Here is a 19,432-nt window from a genome sequence, read left to right as displayed (position 1 = left end):
CAATATATTAGCGTGTTTAACCTGCTAAATTCCAATAATGCTCTGAAGCAAATTCTAGAGCTTTTTTAGTCCATGAGGGCTGCTGGTCCCATTGTTGATTTCCACCCTGAGCTGCTGCAGCTGGTTATTTCACTGAGATTTTGAAGCTCTGGAAGGGGATCTGCTCTGAAAGGGGATCACCCTCCTCCTTGGGGTGTCAGCAGCACCTCAACTGTTAACAGAGGAATATGGGCTTACGTCAGAGGGGATGAGGGAGGAATGGGTTTGAACTGAAAAAAATTTTGGAGGAGTGTATGCAGGTGGCCCATCCTGATTTCACTCAGATGTTTGTTGGTAAAGTCTCTAAGGGAAGGCAGTGCTCAGCACTTGCCTGATTTTGGCCATTTGGGGTGTCTGAGCAGACATTTTTCTACTGGAGCTCGAAGCACATGTTTTTAAGAGAAGGAGCAGTCCCGCTTGACACCAGCCGTAGCGTTGATCCCCATCTGCCTGTGCAGGGATGGACATTACTTGCACCCAAAAAGCTGTGACTTAGAGGGTCACAAATTCTGGGGCGAAAGGGGGGATCTTTCTCAATGCAGCTGTCCTGTGTAGGATAAAGACTGTAGCATCTATTTGTAAGGACAGGATCTGAATTGTCCAAGTGCAAATTTTCACGCAGCGCATTTTGGCCGTTTCTAGAAGAGACGCGATGGGCTCCACCTCCTGTTCACGGGTAGCTGGGTGACACTCTGTTGTTCCTGCCTCTGATAAAGGTTACTAGTGGTCTGGTTAAAAGCATGATTGATTGCAATGGGCTTAAACTTTTCTGGGATTAGCTGGGGGGCCTGGGGGCCAGTTACTGCTCTGTACATCCTCGCTCCCTTTTCCAGCTCCACCGTGAGCTCTCCTCCTTCAGAAGAGCTCTTTTTTGCCATGTGCCTTATGGCCACAGCATCTTCCTTGCCGGTTGGCACTTGCTCAGCTCCTCCTGGTCCCGTGTGCTTTCGCTATGCCCCAGCCCATTTGCCTCTTGCCAGGCTGTACCTGGTGCAGCCGTCATCCCACATCCTTCAAGCATCCCTTCTTTTCCATCCAGGAGCGAGTGTGATGGGGCAGTGTGGCTCCAAACTTCACCTCTTGGGATGTTTTTTTTTTTCCTTTTTTTTTTTCTGGTGGTTTGTTTGTTCTTGAGCTTCCATTTCTCCTGTCTGCAAAGGGGATAATGCTTCCCTTCGTGGGGCTGCGAGGCTGCAGGGAGGTGGTGCGTTATCACAGCTGAACATTGGCTGAGCTGCAGTGACCGTGTGTGCTCCCAGGCTGCTGCAAATGCAAGGCAAAGCCCTTCAGCTGAAACCACTGAGAAGTCACTTCACCCAAATTTGTTAAGCCGCAGTGACTTTTGGTTGCAGTCACCTTGGTATTTAGAAAGTGCTCTGGTGTCTGAGAAAGTGTATTGTGGGGTTTATTAGTTTTAATTTAAATGTTTTCGAAATACTGGAGACTTCTGCTGGGAAAAAGAAAGGAGGTTTTGGTTTTCTTATGCTATCAAACCAGCCCTGGACGTGGTGCAGACAGCTGTGTGGTTGCTGGGGACTTGCCACCTTAGCTGTGATATTTTTGAATACACGGCTTCAAGTACAATTCTGTTGAAGCCCTTTGTAGCCCTACAGTGAAGGGAATTATAACGGGTTTGCACAGCCTGGCTTGGAGTTTCTGAGCTTATGAAAAAGAACAGTGTAAAATGTTCTTGGCAGGCTTTTGAGAGCAGCTGTCTAGACACATGCATTGTCATATAACGACGGATCTTCTTCGTTTGGGTCGGGCATCATTATCCTTCATTACAGCAGCAAGAACTTACCTGAATCCACCATTCTGTCTCCAAAAATGGCAAAGACTTTTTCTGTCAACTAATAGTCACATCCCTGTTAAGGGAGCTTCGATCCCTTATGGAAAATAACTGCATCTGTCCCAAACCAAGGAGGGGCTCAGATCTGTTGGGTGCTCCCAGCGTTGCTTTTATGGCTGGGGTGCTGCAGCCATGAGGACCAAATTTGTCCTGTGTGTCCCTGTGGGAAACACTGGAGGAATCTGGGTCTGTCTTGGGTGCAAATGACCACCATTGCATCGGGAGGTTGGCTCTGGAGCATCGCAGCTCTGTGGTAGCTGCAGCAATTTGTTGCCTAGAGCATATCTCTATGGATGTCCTCTGGTCATTGGGTTTATATCCACATAGTGCAAAGAAGGTGGCTTTGGTTGATGGGCCAGGTTTGGGTTGATTTCGAAGGCCAAGCCTTATGCAGTGGTGGAAGATCTGTAGGTGTGGCTGTATTTGGCTGAGAGGAAACCTTTGCCTTCCTGCAGTGCTGCAGCTGCTTTAGCTTTCTTTTTGTTATTCCCAGGCAAAAGCAACAGTGAAATAAAAGAATTAAAAGAAATCCCAAATTCCAAAGCTTCTGGGCAACTGGGCTACGCACCTGTGAGGGCAGAGAGGAGAAACACTGTTGAGGAAAAGCAAGTGTGAGCCTTGCATGTGATATTTTTGGCCTGTAAAGGACTCGTGGTGTTCAGTAGCTTTGCAGTGAACACAGATGACTTCCCTGGAAATGTCACCTTCGGTTTTTATCCCAAGATGAAAGCTTAAAACCATGGCAATTTTCATGGTAGTGATGGTAGAAACAAATGGTGAAAGAGCATCTCTTCCTTGCTGAATATAGACCTCCTGTCTCTGTGCCCCCCAAAACTGGAGGGGAGCAGTGGGTCCTGCTGTTCATGCTGAGATGGTGGGAGGTCCCGCACAGGTATTAGGGTGGGCTGCTCCTCACGGCCCCCCTCCCTAGGCTGGGGGCTGCCCCTGCTCAGGTTTTTGGGGGTGTGAAGAATCACTAATCCTTGGAGACCTGGAGAAACAGCTTTGAATGTCTATTTGCCTGTTCCCATTCTGTTTGTTGGCTCATGTGCGTGCACGGAAGTGATTCTTTATTTTTAATTTTTTTTTATTTTCCCTTCTGCTTCCCAGGGCTTTTGAGGCCCCCATGTAGCCCCTGGTCCCTGTAGCTGTTCCTGTGGAGGTCTGGGGCTCTCTCCCCCTGCAGCCCAGCTGATTGCCAAACCTGTACCTAGTCGGTGGTTCAGCTGTGGAGATTTGGCTCCCTCTGTGAGCTGCCAGTGCTTGAAAAGAAAGGGGGGCATGTTCTGTATCAGGAAGGGGGGGAAAGAGGAGAAGGGAGATAGTTTTCCTCTTTCTCATGAATTTATTGCTTTTAATTCTTACAAAGAAGAGAAAGTAGGTTCAAAGCTCAGCATTATTGACCAAGCCCTCAAAGGCCACGACTGTTGTATCGAGATGTGACAAACTGAGGCTTCCCACTGGTTCCTCATCCCGTTCTCATCCCGGCTGGTGGCAGGGCTGCTGTGGGCAGGCGTCTGGGCATGCAGGGTGATTGCCTTTTCAGGAACCATTGGTCAACCATCGCCTCCAAGAAACATGGGCACACTTCTGCTTGGCTCTTGCGAGCGGCCGCATTGGGTCCGCTGATCCTCCCCACCTCCCGCCCCTCCACCTCCTCTGGCTGCTCGGCGAGGACCGGTGCCTCCTGAGAAGTTCCAGGCATATTAGTCATTTACTGCAAGACTCTTTTTTTCTTTTCCTTTTTTTTCTTAATGCCGTAGCATTTAGGCAGCAGGAGCGAGGAAGGTTTCCAAGCTGTCTGCTCGGAGCAGGGTGGTTGCAAAGGACCTGCTCTGGGGCAGGAGGTGACATCCCATGGGGGACCGACGGTGGCTGGTGCTGAGCCACAGGGCACTGGGTGGCTTCCTGTGGGTAAGGGACAAATATACTTGGCAGGGGGCATGTGTGGGCCTGTTGGCAGCAGGGAAAGAAGCATTCACTCTTGCTCCTCATGGCACACAGTATTTTTTTGCTAATCATTTCAGCCCACAGGAATTTTTTATTTTACTGATTTTTGTTGGTGGTGGTTCTTTCATTCATTCGGGTTTTTTGGTGGTGTTTTTTTTCTTTTTTCCCCTCCTTTAATTGTTGGAGCTGTTTTTAATCCTGACCATAATAAAGCCACACTGTTAACACAAGCAGTGGGGTAGCTGGAATCGCAGCTGTACTACAAGCTCTGCGTTTAATTTCAGGCTGTTATTAATGAGGCTAGAAATCTTTCCCTCCCCCAGTCGAGTTTCAACCATGTGTCTTCATCCAAGTCACTCCACTGGGTGCTTCAGAGCATCCATGACTCCATCTGAATACAACAGGTGAAGGTTGAAGACTCTATTTGGATGTCATGAAGAGGCTTCTGGCCACTGTCCTTCCCATGGCCACTATCCTTCCCGTTCCCTGGTGTAGACAACTCTGCACAGGTGGAGGGTTGGGAGCAGGCAGCTGCTCGAGGTGGGACTGGACCTCCAAGGAGAGGGTGGCAATGGGGAACCGCAGCCCAAAGGTGCTGGAGGAGGGGATGGGACTCATCGTATTTGGCAGAGGCGGGAGGACAGGACAGGGCAGCTGGGCGGATTCGGGTTGCTCATGAGCTGCTGTCTGTTCCTGTGGTCCCGGGGCCAAGTGTGAGGGGCTCTGGTGGTCGGTATTGTCATCCAACAGGGCAGCACCCATGAGTCTCCACAGAGAGGGAAGTTAGCGCGGTGCTGATGGGGAACATCCCGCTTTTGCCCAGGCAGCATCCTGCCCTCTAAATGTGTTTGTGGAGGGACTGAAAGCATTGGGATCGTCCTCTTCGAAGCACAGGGAGATGTCTGTAAGTGGGGAAGCAGCTTTGGTGTGTCTGTTCTCCTTGTCCCGATACACAGAAACATACAATAGTCAGTCAAAGCTGAAAGATGAGAATCTTGAATCATAGAATCATAGAATCATTGAGGTTGGAAAAGACCTCTAAGATCATCGAGTCCAACCGTCAACCCAACACCACCATGCCCACTAAACCATGTCCCTAAGCGCCTCATCTACACGTCTTTTAAATACCTCCAGGGATGGGGACTCAACCACTTCCCTGGGCAGCCTGTTCCAATGTTTCACCACTCTTTCAGTAAAGACATTTTTCCTCACATCCAATCTAAACCTCCCCTGCCGCAACTTGAGGCCATTTCCTCTCGTCCTATCACTTGTTACTTGGGAGAAGAGACTGGTAAAAAGAAGCTGGTAAAAAAACAAAACAAAACAACAAACTCTGCCATCCAACCTGTAATTCAGAGCATGGGGCTTGTTGCTAGAGGAGGCTCTTGAGGCCAGTGTCCTAAGATCCAAAGGCAGACCGGATGCTTCTGTGTGTGTGAAGAATTATTTCAGCGCTAATGACTATTGGCAAAAGAACAAAATAAAATTGGGAGCAAAATTAAACCTCCTGCCTCAGGATTAAGTCAGTCTTTATATTTTGGACACTGGAATGAGATGGTATCTGGGGCAGAAGGTTGCGAACCTGCCTGTTATGGAGGATTTGCATCATCCTTCAAGGCATCAAGAACCAGCCTGGGTCCAAGGCAACACCCTTGGGAAGTGGGCCAAGTTGCTGATTTCTTTAAGGTTCCCCGTCTTCTTCCTGGCCAGCTCTATCGTGGTCTCGCTTGGGACCCTGATGCCTCGCTGAGGAAAGCAGACAGAAGCATGTTGCTCTGAAGTAGCTGAGGGTAAGGAACAGCGTAGATGGTTGTGCAGATCTTTTCAGGACTTCTGTATGGGAGGAAAAGCTGGGACTGAACTGGAGACAATCCAGACATTGGCAGTCTGTGGGCTTCCTTCTTTCCTGGGGCTGTTTGCCATGCTCCGACGGTGATCGATCCCACGTTTGTCTCCCCATCCCTGTGGTTGTTGTCACTACTTTCCTCTGCAGGATGAAATGAGAGCTGCTCTTCTGATGCCGAACAGGGCTGAGAAAGGGGAGTTGATGCAGATTCTTCCTGGGTATTTGTGATTCAGGATTTCCTGCCTTTGGCAGAGGAGTCTTTCTCTTCTCCTTTTTGCTCCTGCAAAGTCCTGGGTGCCCACAGGAATAGTCTGTTGTTTACAGTAGAAGCAGCAATGGCAAAAAGGCTTTATTTCTTAGAATGTAATATTGCAGTTGCATCCTGGATATGGAAATCCCAGTCTGCTGCTGAAATTGCTGCAATAGACTTTAACTTAGAGATTGTCAGGACTTTAGGAAAAATTCCCAGCAATTTGCATCCCTAAAGCATGGTCCCACACTCCTGTTTATAACCTGTGCGTGTTAGAGAGGACGTATTTCTCTGTGGCTGAGGGCATGTAATCCTCCCGGCCCCAGGTGCATGCACTGCAGGCCAGGTTGCCTTTTATTTCCTGCGCAGATATGACTTGAGTGCTGCTAACCTGGGAAGCAACCCTTTAGGACTGTAGCTGCAATAGTCTTAAGTTTTTAAGCTAGCACCCCCTCTTCCCTCCAGTGTAATTAAGAAAATTATTGCCTGCGCGTGTGTACTTGTGCATGCATCTCAGCAGCAGCACTTGCTGGGCTGGTCTAGTTCAGCTTGCTCCTCTTTTTATCCTGCATCTCAGGAGCGTGATGTCTGAGCCTGATGCTCCGCGGTGTATGCACTAGCCTTTTTCCTAGATGGATTGATTGGATTTCCAGTAAAGGCAAACACAGTCAGAAGTCTAATGGCGCTGAGCAGGCAGTGTTGCGCTCCCCTGCCCAGCCTGCTGTGCTCAGCTCCTTATACGGCCAAAAAACGGAAGAGGAAAAGAGGGCGCAGCGTGAATACCAGACATACGATGCATTCCTCCCAGCTGCAGGCTTGGAATTTGCTTTTCCCTGGAAAGTGGACCCTCTGCACATCCATTAATTCAGGCTCTGTACTGTTTAGCAGGGAGAGGGAAGCCAGCATTGAGCTGGCTCCGGGCAACACTTAATTGTCTTGTGTAAAGGAATTTCTTTTCTGTGAGGGTTTTTTCTTTCTTTGGGGGACAGAGGAGGGAAAGGGGCTGGGATGAGGAATGGGAGGGGAGGCCAGGTTGTCCTGAAACTCGCTGTGACTTGGCAAGCTGCAAGCAGGTAGACTGCAATTACATCTATTTTCTTGTCCTAAAAATCAATCTGATTCATCATTAGCCTCCGCCTTTAAATTATATTTTCCCTGAAGAGCATCTTCCAGTTAGTGGGAGGTGGAGGGTAGATAAGGGAATCGATCCTGGTGCTTCATTCATAATCTGGCTTCAGCCTTCCCTCTGCATGCAGCCTTCATTGCTTGAATAATTACGCGCGTGAATGGCTGGCTGCGCTCAGGGGCTGCTCTAATCCAAGCTCGGACTGTAGGTAAAAAGCACAGGCCCTGCATTTATTAAATATGGGCCCTGATATCTCCAAGCGTGCCTGGGTTTCTGAAGTACTGGTTTGTTAGCTTGGGTTTAGCATCTTCTCGAGAGTTTGAATGAGGAGGGTCAGGCCAGTCCATCACCTCTCCTGGTTTGCCACTAACTCATGGTGTGCAAAGGCACCTCATTCAATGACACAGGAGCTGAACAGCCATGGCAGGTGTTGTGGTTTCCTAGATTGTTTGGAAGCCAAATTGTGGACTGGAAGCCACAGTGGAGTGAATCATGGCGCTGCCTGCACACGGGCGGCCTGCCTGCCAGCACCTGGGGCCACGCTAGCAGGGACACCTCCAGCCAGCCTTGTTTGTGCTTCACTTCTGAAGGGAGAGCTGTTCCAAGACCATGGACATGACCTGTGCTTCTGGTGCATCTTTTCGTGGATGCTCTCTGTGGGCGAAGCAGGTGGGAGAATTGGGCAATTGTCACTCGGCCAAAAGGCATTTCTAGTAGGGGAGAAAACAGCCTAACAACTTTGAGTCATGTTTTATTGCCTTGGGATCAGAGTGCCTGGAAAGCAATTCTCTATTGTTGCTTCGCAGGCCTTGTGGAGGTGATGATGCTACTTAATTTCACAAGCTCCTTTCATCTAGCTCCTGCACCGTGCTTTCCCATCTTGAGGATGGGCTGTGACGGTGCTTGGCTAAGGCAATCTGTGTAGCTTTGTGAGGATCCCATCTGTTTCTCTACTTGACAGCTGGGTTGTTCGATGTTACTTGCCTTCTTGCTTTCCTGTAAAACCAAGCACGTTATTAGGACCCGAAATAGTAGCTCCGCTGGGCCATGTTGTAATAGGAGGGTGTTTCATGATGACGAGTTCCAGCATTGCATGAAGGCAAAGCCCTTTTATACGTGCAAGGAAATAGCAACAATCTGCTTGCAGGTCATGCATGGCTCAGCTCTTTGAACTTCTACATTACCAAGTGTATGCTGTCTCTGTTCTCAGTGACTGTACTTTGCAACAAGCACTGTAAATTATCCAGCGAGGATAATAGAGGAGTTTGATGGTAGAAGAAAGAGGAATGAATGGCAAATTTATGCTAATGAAAACATCTGTTGGGTATTCTTGTTACTCTTTCCTCATCCATCCCCACATGCATCCGGAGGTGGTTTAAAGCCAGGTGGAGTAAAGAGAGTCCATTTTTTTCTCTGAGCGGACCTTAGGCTCTTGCAAATGGATAGCTATGGGTGCAAGGCAAAACATTTGGGGTAGAACTGACAGGTATTGTTTTTTGGCACCATTTCACATAAGCGCATTCTTGAGTGCTTTGCAATACCTGGGACTTAATGGTGCTCCTTGCATGTTAGCCAGAGCTCACTGACAAGTTGGACAGTGGGCTCGGAGAGCTTTGGAGAGCTGCGGGTCAGATGTGGCTGCACATTGTGGGAAGCTAGTGAGCCTGGTGGGGAAAATGGGTGTCAGTCTTATGAGGAGCGGCTGAGGGAACTGGGGTTGTTTAGCCTGGAGAAAAGGAGGCTGAGGGGAGACCTCATCGCTCTCTACAACTACCTGAAAGGAGGTTGTAGCGAGGTGGGTGTTGGTCTCTTCTCCCAAGTAACAAGCGATAGGACGAGAGGAAACGGCCTCAAGTTGCGCCAGGGGAGGTTTAGATTGGACGTGAGGAAAAATGTCTTTACTGAAAGAGTGGTTAAACATTGGAAGAGGCTGCCCAGGGAAGTGGTGGAGTCCCCATCCCTGGAGGTATTTAAAAGATGTGTAGATGAGGCGCTTGGGGACATGGTTTAGTGGGCATGGTGGTGTTGGGTTGATGGTTGGACTCGATGATCTTAGAGGTCTTTTCCAACCTTAATGATTCTATGATTCTGTGACTCCACTCCTGTGTCTCCAGTGGGTGTATTGCTTGCAGAAGGTTTTCAGATGCTGCAGATGCCTGACCTGGGTGCATGGTTAAGGACCATCATGCATTTTGTGGGTGCTGAAAGGTCACAGCCTCTCTCTCTTTCTTCCATTTCTGCTAGGTTTAAATGGAAGTAAATCTCCCCCAGCTGCTTTTCTAATGCAACAAAACACTGGAACTGGTGGAGAAGGAGAAAGAGACAGGCGACTGGTAAATATTTCTGTAAATGTTGTGGTGTTTTTGTTTCCAGAATGTTATTGTATTGCTGGGAAAAAAAAAAATAATTCGGTAAACACAAAGCAGGCAACGTGTTTGCACCCTCTAAGTGCAGGGGAATGCTGAGCTTCTGTTGCTTTTTCTTTATTTATATTTTTTGTGGTACTGCCTTAAGGTGTCTTACCAGAAGTAGGGGCCATCATTATTAGAGAATCCTGTAAAACAACTGTAATAATTGCACAATGTTCTCTATTGCTATCAGTTTTATAATTATTCATAGATTTTTTTTTTTTAAAAGCCATGAGGGACTGTCTCTGCACACATCATTGATTTTGCTAAAAAAATCTTATATTTTAATGGTATGTTTCATTGGAAAAACATCAACTACTGCATAAAAGTAAGACTTACAGTATCGTGGGATGGGAATGTTTCCTGTTGTCTTGATGGAGAGGTTGATCTAGATGGATTTATTCAGTCGCTTAACAGCTGTTGGAGAAGGGTACAAAATCAGATGCCTCATCTCCTCTGCTCCATCCTCTCTGACCAGGGGTTTGGAGTTCGGTGTCCAGCTGTTACCCTTTGTTTTCTCAGCGGGCTGCCATGATGGCCTGATGTCCGTCCCCTGGGTCCGTCTGTGATGCAGAAGGATGCTGCACGGCTGGCGCTGAGCTCAATGTGACTACAGGAACATAACTAGCCATGCGGCTCCAGCATGGCATCTTGCCAGAGGCCGTGCCGCAGCGGATGCTTGCACACGTGGAGCACAGTCGTCCCTTGCCCGATTCCCTTATTTCACGGGGCATCAGCTCCCCCCCACCTTGATTTCGTTTTCTTCCTTCCAACCCACAAGAAGCCTGATGCAGCTCCTGACCGGTAGCTCTGATCTTTACCAAATAGTGCCTCTGCTTTCTTACACGTCTCTCCCAAGCTCCCAGTTCCCCATGGCTCCTGAGGACCGTGGGGATTAACGTGCCTGGCACAGAGGGGTGGTGAGGCTCCCAGGGCTGCCATCACTCCCTGCCCTCCTCGCTCAGGGGGGTGTGAGGACTGGGGGAATCTGTGGTTTGCAGAGGGGGTCTCAGTGCGTTGCTCAGGGCTGCTGATGGAGGGTGTGCTGGAGGAGAATGTCCCACAGGCATGGAGGTGATGCAGCCCTGTGCATGCACATCTTTACTTGCTGCAGGGAGTGGGGATGGTGCTTAAAACCTGTTTGAAATAATTCCAGTGCAGGGTATGGGGAGAGGACAGCCGTCGGACCATGGCCACCGTGTTGTCCCCAGTGGTCCCTCCTTGCGAGATTCCTACCTGGCTGCTGTGACCACAGGTCAGCTGCTCAGGTCGAGGATGTTGTTTCTATTCAGGCTATTCACGGACCACCGGCAGGTTAAACTGCCTCCATCCAGTATGAGCTAGGACACGCCTGAAAGCCCCAGGCTGAGCTTTCTCCGGCCCTTGCTAGCTGAGCTCTGCAGGAGCCTGGATCAGCAGAACATTGTTTTAGATCCTGCTGCAAGCCCAGAGCACGCGAAAGGGCCCAGAGCGAGGCAAATCTGGGGCTGCTCTGGTTCGTTTTGCCAAATGCCACCCTGCCATTAAATATTTTTTCCCCTGTAAGGCAGCAGTCAGTGTTGAACTGGCAGTCAGAAAGCCACTGCTGAGCCAAAACTCCAGTCCTGTATTTTGCAGTAATTAACAGGTTTGAGCATGTCCTTAGTTCAGCAAAAAAAAAGCCAGGAGATGACAGAAGAGTGTATTTTATTGTATTTATTTATTTAGAGAGTGTGTGTGTTTGTATTTCAGGGAATGTTTAGCGTTCAGGTTCATAGAGCTGAATCCGATTTAGTTTTACAGGAGACAGCCCAGTTGTCCGTAGCAACCTGAAATTGATTTCCCCCCATGCCTACTGAAAGCTGTTCCTTCTTGAATCATCCCTTTAATTTAATACAGTGAACAGGATGTCCCTGCATGCGGAAACTTTTTTTTTTAACAACAAGTAACCTAGGCAAAAAAAAAATTCTTATTTGAGCAACAGCCCCGACTCCGTCTTTATTACCGCTTGGCATTAGTCCTTTCCATGCCATTTCCTTGTGCTTTGTTTCAGATACTAGAGACCATTATCAGTATTGGCTAATCACCGCTGCCGCCGCAGGGAGGCCTCCCCCTGCACGCTCTGGCCACCTCAGCCACCTTGTCTGCTCGGCAGCAGGTCCCTCCTCGGCATGAAACCCTTCAGGCTGCCCTGCCCTCCCCAGCCTCTGCTGTGTGGGTTGGCCTGGTGTGTGCGGTCGTGCTGAAAAATATATTCTTTGTGGTCTGCGTAGCATCAGTCCTGGGCTTTCCCCTTATGGGCAACGGTGCCCGTGTGTGGCTCTGGCGATGGCGTGCGTCGAGGAGTGGGGTGAGTGCTCCTTGCAACGGCGATGCACTTGCACGGCTTTTCATCCTGACTTGAGGAGAAGGGATGAGGCATGCTGCTGTTCAGGGCAATGACATCATCGCTAAGTGTCCTCTCCACCTTCTACTAATTAGGGTGCTTAGGGCCAGGAGCTGCTGGTGGCTCTGCTGCAGAGACCCAGTGAGAGAGAGGTGGCTGCCTTTGATGGTGCTGTAGGTGCGTATAGCCTGGGGCCTATACAGACCTGGGGATAACCACATTCTCTGTGTTGACCTTGCTGAATATTTTAAACTCAAAAAGCATTATAATACTGCTGCTTACAATCTTCTCTGACTTGTACCAGTTTGGCTCTGGTTTCCCATGCTAGGTCTCTGCTGGGATGGTTCCCAGGGTCAACGAGTGCTGTTGGCTCCTGTGGGACTGTAGACCTGGATGAGACTGGAGACCTAAGTCTGAGATGGACAAAGTGAGGTGTGTGAATCCTGGACTTATAACTATCCTGCACAGAGTGATTAACAGCATGCATGGAGATATGAAGAGAGAAGCTACTGCCCATGCATAGAAGATGATCTTCAGCCTGAAATATCAAATTATTAGGCAGTTGTGGATTAGATATTTGTAACAGGCTGTCAAAGATCTCGTCTGAGCACAGCTTGAGGACGGGTATTTTTAGGCCTGTTGTGACAGGACAATGGGGAATGGCTTTAAACTAAAAGGGGGGGGTTGATATAGACTAGATATAAGGAAGAAATTTTATATGCTGAGGGTGGTGACACACTGGAGGAGGTTGCCCAGAGAGGTGGTGGATGCCCCCTCCCTGGAAACATCGAAGGTCAGGTTGGATGGGGCTCTGAGCAACCTGATCTAGTTGAAGATGTCCCTGCCCACGGCAGGGGGGTTGGACTAGATGACCTTTAAAGGTCCCTTCCAACCCAAACTATTCTATGATTCTACGCTTCTGTCAAAACCTCTTTTTGCAGGTCTTTCCAGCTAAAGCAGTGGAGCTGCTTCAGAGGAGGCTGGTTGGAAGGTGTTTGGGAAGAATGGGAAGAACTGCAGTACTGTTTTGCTCCTATTTATAAAAGAAATCTGTGTCCTTGCTGTCTCTGTGGTGCCTGAGGATGCCAAAGAAGTGACTTGCCTTGTCAGAGGAGTGCCAGGGATGAAGGATTTAGGGCATTTGTGGTTTTGCTATCTGGAAGAGCATTTGACTACATTTTGGAAGAGCGACAGCTTGCACATGGTCAGCAGAGACTGCAACCTTTTTCCACAGTTGCTTGCCCCTGGTTTTTGCACACCATTGCAAGACAGCACAGACTTTCTCCTGTGCTCTTAGCTCTTGCCCTGCTCGTTATGAAGCTGTGTGTTGGAGGAGGTGTTGCTGGGCTGGGGCAAGGTGTGCTGTGGTAGCAGTTGTCCCACCAGAACTTGTCCCTGTTGATTATTCCACATGAAGAGAAGCGAGCTGCTGCGTGCATCTACGCTTAGGCCATTAGCACAAATTGCACCGATCTGTGCTGTGAAATGTCTGCCTTCTCCTGGCTTGTTTTCTGAAAAGGGAAAAAAAAAAAAAACAGTGCATGAAATCAATATGGCAGAGCCTTTGGTTGTGTGTTCACCTGCTGTCACTTGGAGAGGAAACCATGTCACTCAACATGCCTGGTGTACAGCACTTGTTGAGAAGATAGTTATTTAATCTTACTGTTTTTTTCACATCAGTTAAAAAATTGGTTTATTTAATGTGCATCTTGTGAACATTTCACTGAATAAGCTACCCAAAAAGGTTAATCTCCAATTCTGTACTGCTTTTACTGTCACATCCAACTGCTTCAAAGACAGTAATGAGTGTATCTCTAATGATGATTTTCAGATGCAGAGGTAGCAGAGGCATCTACTATTTTCAGGTGCCAAAACTGAGACTTACAAGGCCTGTTTTTTCAGAACACTTCATGTTTTGTAGCGCTGTACATGGTTATAGTACAAGTCTCAATTAGAGATTGAACAGAGAATCTCAGTCCATGATTGCTATTTCTTGTCTCTTCTGGACGTGGTCTTTCTGTGTCTTTAGTTAGCCAGAAAAGGCACAGCAATAAATATCTGGGAAAAATTTGATATATGTTACTTTCCTCTTGTCGTTCAGGAGGTTTATGGCAGAGGCATAAACAGGATCTAATCTTTCAGAGTGACACTCAGCTGCCAGACCACGAAGCATCCTTTCTGGTCTCCTTACCATTGCCTGCCTGGCATGCTCCCTATCTTCCAAAAACTGAATGAAGGTGAGGAGGCCACTGTCCTACATGGTTGCAACCTCATTTTCCACGTGACCTGGCTTTCATACACCACTAGCAAGTTGCTCCAGGTCTCAATGAGTTTCTATGTGTCCCTGTTTGCATTCCTCCCTTCAGCAGGAGCACTGCCTGCCTGAGAGCTGGGTTTAGAGCTAGGTACGACCTGGCTGGGGTACGCAGAAGTTCCTTGACTGTTGTCTGTAACTTCTGACAGTGGGATATTTGTAAATTTAAACGCTTCCTCCCAGAAGTATCAAAGGAACTAAGGCCACTTTTCAGTATGAACATGAAAGGCTTTCACGCACTAGTGCAGCAAGGATTGCCATGGAGAACAAAGGCTTCTGCTAATCGCTTCTAATGCCTTTCAAGTTTATGCCTCATTTTTTCCCCTTTTTCAGACAGCCTCCCAGAGTACCGAGACTTCAGTGACTGACTCACCAAATAATTAACAGGAGGAGGACTCCATCTCTGAAACTTTTGAACACCTCTTTTAATTTTCTTAAACCAGCCAGTACCCTGGCCAGGTTCCAGTTCATGTAATTACATTTGACCTAACTTAATCCCTTGGCAGTTTCAATTGCATGTGGTAGTCTTCTTGGCTCCCTGTCCTGGGCTGCCATTCAATGCTACTTCATGGTTTTCAACAGCTGTTGTAATTCAACCATAGAAATGGGTGTATTTTATTGGTGGAAGCACTCCTTGTATCTCTGTCCCTTGCTAAACATCCTTATCTCACTAGTATTTTGGGGGAGGCAACGTGTCTGATGCTGCAGATGATCTTGTTGAAGTCCTTGGAGCTACTTGCACCCTTCAAGATAGGCATGTATTTAAACTCTTCTGTTAGTTGGCCATCATACATTTTGAGATTACTTTTGAGTTCTTCATCTTCAGTGAAAGGCATTTATTGCTCAGTCTCCTCAGCTACTGTATGCTGCTGTAGGGACATTATTGGTGCAGGTATTCCTCTTTAGCCTTGGAAACGGCACTTCTGTTATCAAATCTGTGCTAAATAGGAGTGTGTCACCTTCCTGTGCTGACAGCAGTTGTGCTGGCTGTAAGCGTTTGCATTGGTAAGAGTGGAAATGATCAAGGAAAGCAAAAGGCCGGGGCAGCTGAGAAGGATTGCAATGGAAAAAAAAAAATCCCAAGTGGAAACTGGGAGATAGACAAAGTGCAGTAGCAAAAGGGATAGTCAGATGGATGGTACATGCAAGAGGGAAGACACCGAGTTGTTGCATTGGCACATTTTTAGATGTGCAACAGGCATCTTGTTTTCACAGCAGATGGCAAATTGAGTGTTTCTTGGCTTCAGCCCTTGGAAAAGGCATATTTGTTACAAAGCCACTTGATCCTTTGGGGCTAGCAGCAGCCCCTGTTAAGGGTAGACAGGAATTTAGACGAGATGGGGTGCAAAAGGTGAAAGATGCTGTTGTGGCAAATTGTCTGCTACCATCTAGCTCTGTTTTTCTGAGAGCCTCCAAAAGTAGGATGGCAAATGTATTATTGCTGCTCTCCTTTGTTGCTTGCTCTCTCTCATGAAATTTGGGATGTTTTTGTTATTCAGAGCTCTCCCCTGTGTTTCCAAACACTGCTCATGTAAATCTCTTCTTTATTGTTTCTTCGTTGTCACCAAACCCTTGGGTTCAGGAGAAAGATTATTTTTTGCTAGATAGAACATCCTGAAGTTTGGGAGGTAAGAACTATGTTGTGAACATATAAGTTACTTGATCTTTTATCAGACCTGACTTTTCTCCTCTGGGTCTATCCCATAATTACACACACTCAAATCTCAGAGTAGGCTAGATGTCTTGCCCTTGTTGGCTTCAGTGACACTGTAAATAACATCACCGGTGGCAACATAAAGATTTGTCCTCTGTCACAGTTAATAAAGCTTTGGAGTCGTAGCCATCTGATTTTGATGTGCGCTGGGTATTGCTTATAGCTTGGCAGAACTTTCTGAAAAGACAGTGAGCACTTTGTTTCCTAGAACACAGATTTATCAAACCCTTATGGTGGTTGTCAGAGAAAATGTGGCCAAGTTTGAGTGGCGGCACACGATGTATCTGCAGTCATTGATGTTGCTTTTGAAGATCTGTTTGAATGTTAAGTAATGGGGTGGAAGAAATTGCACTTCAGAGTTGTTGGTTTTTCCTTACTACTGGACCCTCTGCCTACCACCCTAAAGACAAATCTTTTCTTTTTCTTGTTTCAGAATACTTTATAACTGGGTGTGCCTGAATGCATCAGCCTTTGGATGTGAGCGTCTTCTCTTGAAACAGCCTTGTGATATCCTAGCTGCCTGTTCTCTCGGGGTAAGAAAAGAAATACACATGCAGAGGCACAAGATTAAGAACGTGCTTTGAGCAGAAGCAGAATGGCAGAGAGAGGGCAAGCCACACTGGTGCCTCAGCTTGTAAATTTTGGAAATGGTGAACTTGTTGTAGAGAGAGGGAATAAACTGTAAATCTGTCCACTGTAAATAAAACAAATTACGAGCTTAAGTTGCAGCAAGAGAAGTTTAGATGAGACATTAGTAAATGATCTCCTGCATTAAGAGTAGGTGGGTGCTGGGGTAGATTGCCCAAGGAGCTTAGGAAGTTTCAGTCATTAGGTTTAAGAGCAAGTTAGCAAAGCTCCATCAGATGTGCTTTTAGGAGAACTGATCCTTCCATGTGGTGGAAAAGTGGACTAGATGACTTCTGGAGAGTCCTCCTAACCTGTTGATGGTTAGAAATTGGGGAATGTGAAATCCTTATCTTAACCTTATTCAAAACTGATAAAGTAAAAGGCAAAGCTCAGTGTATCTGTGCAGAAGGAGCTGCCTGATTTGATGATGAGCTTTGATGCAACAGCAGTTAACTCAGGTGGTCAGTGTTTTTGCTACCTGAATGGTGATGTTCTTCTAGAGGGAAGTGTAGGCTCATGGAAAAGGAGTTCAGTCCTTGGCATGTAATGTAAACTTGTGATAAAAACAGGAGGTTGTATCAGTTCTGTTTCCTTTGTAGCAAGTTCCTGGGAGTTTGGGTCTCTTCTGTGATCCATGTAAGGGCTTTACTCTTACTCTCAGGTGGGTAATCTCATCTATTGTATTGTGACATAAGAACACAATGCCACAGATAGAGGTATACTGAGCAAAATACGAGTATCATGTGGAACACATAGACGGGAACCAAATGATTACTTTTCCTCTTTGTTTCCAGGGGCTGATGAGATGGTGGAGAGTTTCATTTTTCTTTTCTTGTTCTTCTGTTCCTCTTCTCCGTTGTGTCTCATTGTCCTGTCTTGACAACGAACGCAGCAGGCTTTTTATGTGTTTAAAAATGCTATCTCACCAGCTGGGTCTTGAAATTATGTCCTGAAGATGGCTGCTCATTTAATTCCCTTGCTTCTCCCTTGGGGAGCTGCAAATGATAAACCTAGCCTGGGCTCAGGCAGCCTCTGAGTCATCATCATGAGAGGAACGGGCTTCGGGTGCCTCATCTTCCTTGGTCCGATTAAGGATAGTGAGATACCTGTCCTGTGTCTTAGGACTCCTGAAATTCAATGGGAAATTCTTCAACCTCCTGTTGGACTTTGGGATTCATTTGGTTTCTCTGATATTTACCTTTCGTCCTGAATGTCAGCAAATACTGGTGTCTCCCCTGGAGTTATACTAGTGTCTTACTGTTCGTTATCATCTTCTGCTTAGCAGAGATAAGCTGTTGTGTCCCAGGGGTATAGAAACATGGAAGAAACTTTCAAATAGCTCTAAGAAATGCAGATGATGTCAAGAGAGAAATAAGGGGATGCCTTTCTGAAGTCACCTTTGTACATGTTTTTTTCTTTTTCTTTTTTTTTTCCTCTTGAGCTTTTCAATTCCTGCAACTATCTGCTCAAATCTTGAAAGCAAAATGCGTTCATAGAAAGACACAATTTACTGTGTGCCCCCTGATCTTTTGATCTCAATCAATCAAATAAATCTAAGACCTTGCAGTTCACCTTGTTGCAAGGACAGTTAATAAGTTGAGGGGTTGTGCCAATGGCAGTGATGGTTTTACAGCCTTCTGCTTTTTTGTTGTTGTTGTTGTTGGTTTTTTTATTCTGACCTTTTGGACTGGTCAGGGTAAGATTATTTGCAAAGAATACTCCATAAATATGACTGTCAGGACCGGAGTTAACATTCAAGCGTTGCTGCTTAGCAAAAGAAAACAATATGCCAGAGTTCAATTTAGATTTCCCTGCAGGGTTGAAAATAATGACAAGACTCACTTAACATGGCAGAGATGAGTCCTGCCACCTCTATGGGAGTGGTTGCCTTACAGTCCTGCAGCACATTGTAGCTGTGTGCCTGGTTAACTTGCTGGCTGTGCCTGAAAATTTGGCGTCTGGTGTCTCATGCTGGGGCTAACTTGGGGCAGAGGAACCCTGAGGTGCGTCTCCCAGCTCTCCGAGGTGCAAGCTCAGTCGACTATGTAGTTTTCTTTGATTTTGCAACTGCAAATTCCTTTTTTTCTAATGCTGTGCTCCTTGCTTACACCTGCAAATAAGGTTTTTGTGGAGCTGCTCTAAGCTCTGTGTCCTGCAAAACAATCCTGTTTCCATCCTTTCACTCTATCCTTTCACTCCGAGTGCAAGCTGGTGTGCATTGCAAGCGTTGCTCCAGAAAGTCCCTGGTGTGTTGTGAGTAGCGCCTTGTGGGTTGCTCATTGTGATCTTTGTGCGCTTTGGGAATCGCAGGTTTTGGTGCGCAGCTGGTGGGGTTTTTCCTGCTGTGACTATTAATCGAAACAGTTCCTAGACGTCTCCCACCTAACGTTTGCCACCGAGGAGGCTTGCAGCGTCCAGCAGCAAGAATCTTGCTTGTCTGTCAGAAAGTATAATGGTGATTATCGATGTTTCTGTGGTCTTGTCAGCAGAATTGACTTCTGTGGGTGAGAGCAGCATGAGTGAAGCTGGGAGCCAGCAGCTGCTATTTAAGCATTAACCTGCAGTGTTTGAAAACCACATCAGTCTGCTGTGTAGAAATGGTCTCTCTACAGAGCTTGGTCATGGATGTAAATATAGTTTGTCAGAAGCATGTGGCTCTTCTGAGGTTATTTTTTCCTTCTTTCATAGATGAGAAAGTGAAGGTGTTGAAGACCTCTTGCTTTACCCACAGGAAAGCGCACGGCAGCGGAGCCCCAAGGTTGGGTCTGAGACCCATAGGTTTGGCCCCCAAAAAAAAAAAAAGCTACATGTGGTGAAAGGCAGCTTGTTCATTGAAAAAATTATGCCATCAATTGAGAAATCAGTCTTGGACTGGGTGGTGAAATAACGGTGCAAAATGCAATGCGACTTGTGGAGAGTCATGTGGCACCTCAGTGACAAATCC

At 47.1% G+C, this 19,432-nt stretch overlaps 1 protein-coding gene across 8 annotated transcripts in view; it reads left to right on the top strand.

The window, feature by feature from the left end:
• Positions 1–19,432, top strand: part of LPP (LIM domain containing preferred translocation partner in lipoma) — a 352,635-nt gene that overhangs the window by 57,859 nt on the left and 275,344 nt on the right. For 7 of the 8 annotated variants that reach the window (XM_076341104.1, XM_076341109.1, XM_076341108.1 and 4 more), the window contains one exon: positions 16,295–16,394. The exons of the other annotated variant lie outside the window; for it this stretch is intronic. The gene's annotated coding sequence lies outside the window, so the exon portion shown is untranslated. The remainder of the gene's footprint in view (positions 1–16,294; positions 16,395–19,432) is intronic. 8 annotated transcript variants of the gene reach the window in all.

Source organism: Aptenodytes patagonicus, chromosome 6, assembly GCF_965638725.1.
Source record: "Aptenodytes patagonicus chromosome 6, bAptPat1.pri.cur, whole genome shotgun sequence".
In the NCBI taxonomy this organism is placed as follows: Eukaryota; Metazoa; Chordata; class Aves; order Sphenisciformes; family Spheniscidae; genus Aptenodytes; species Aptenodytes patagonicus.
This window is presented reverse-complemented; position numbering and strand designations above follow the sequence as displayed.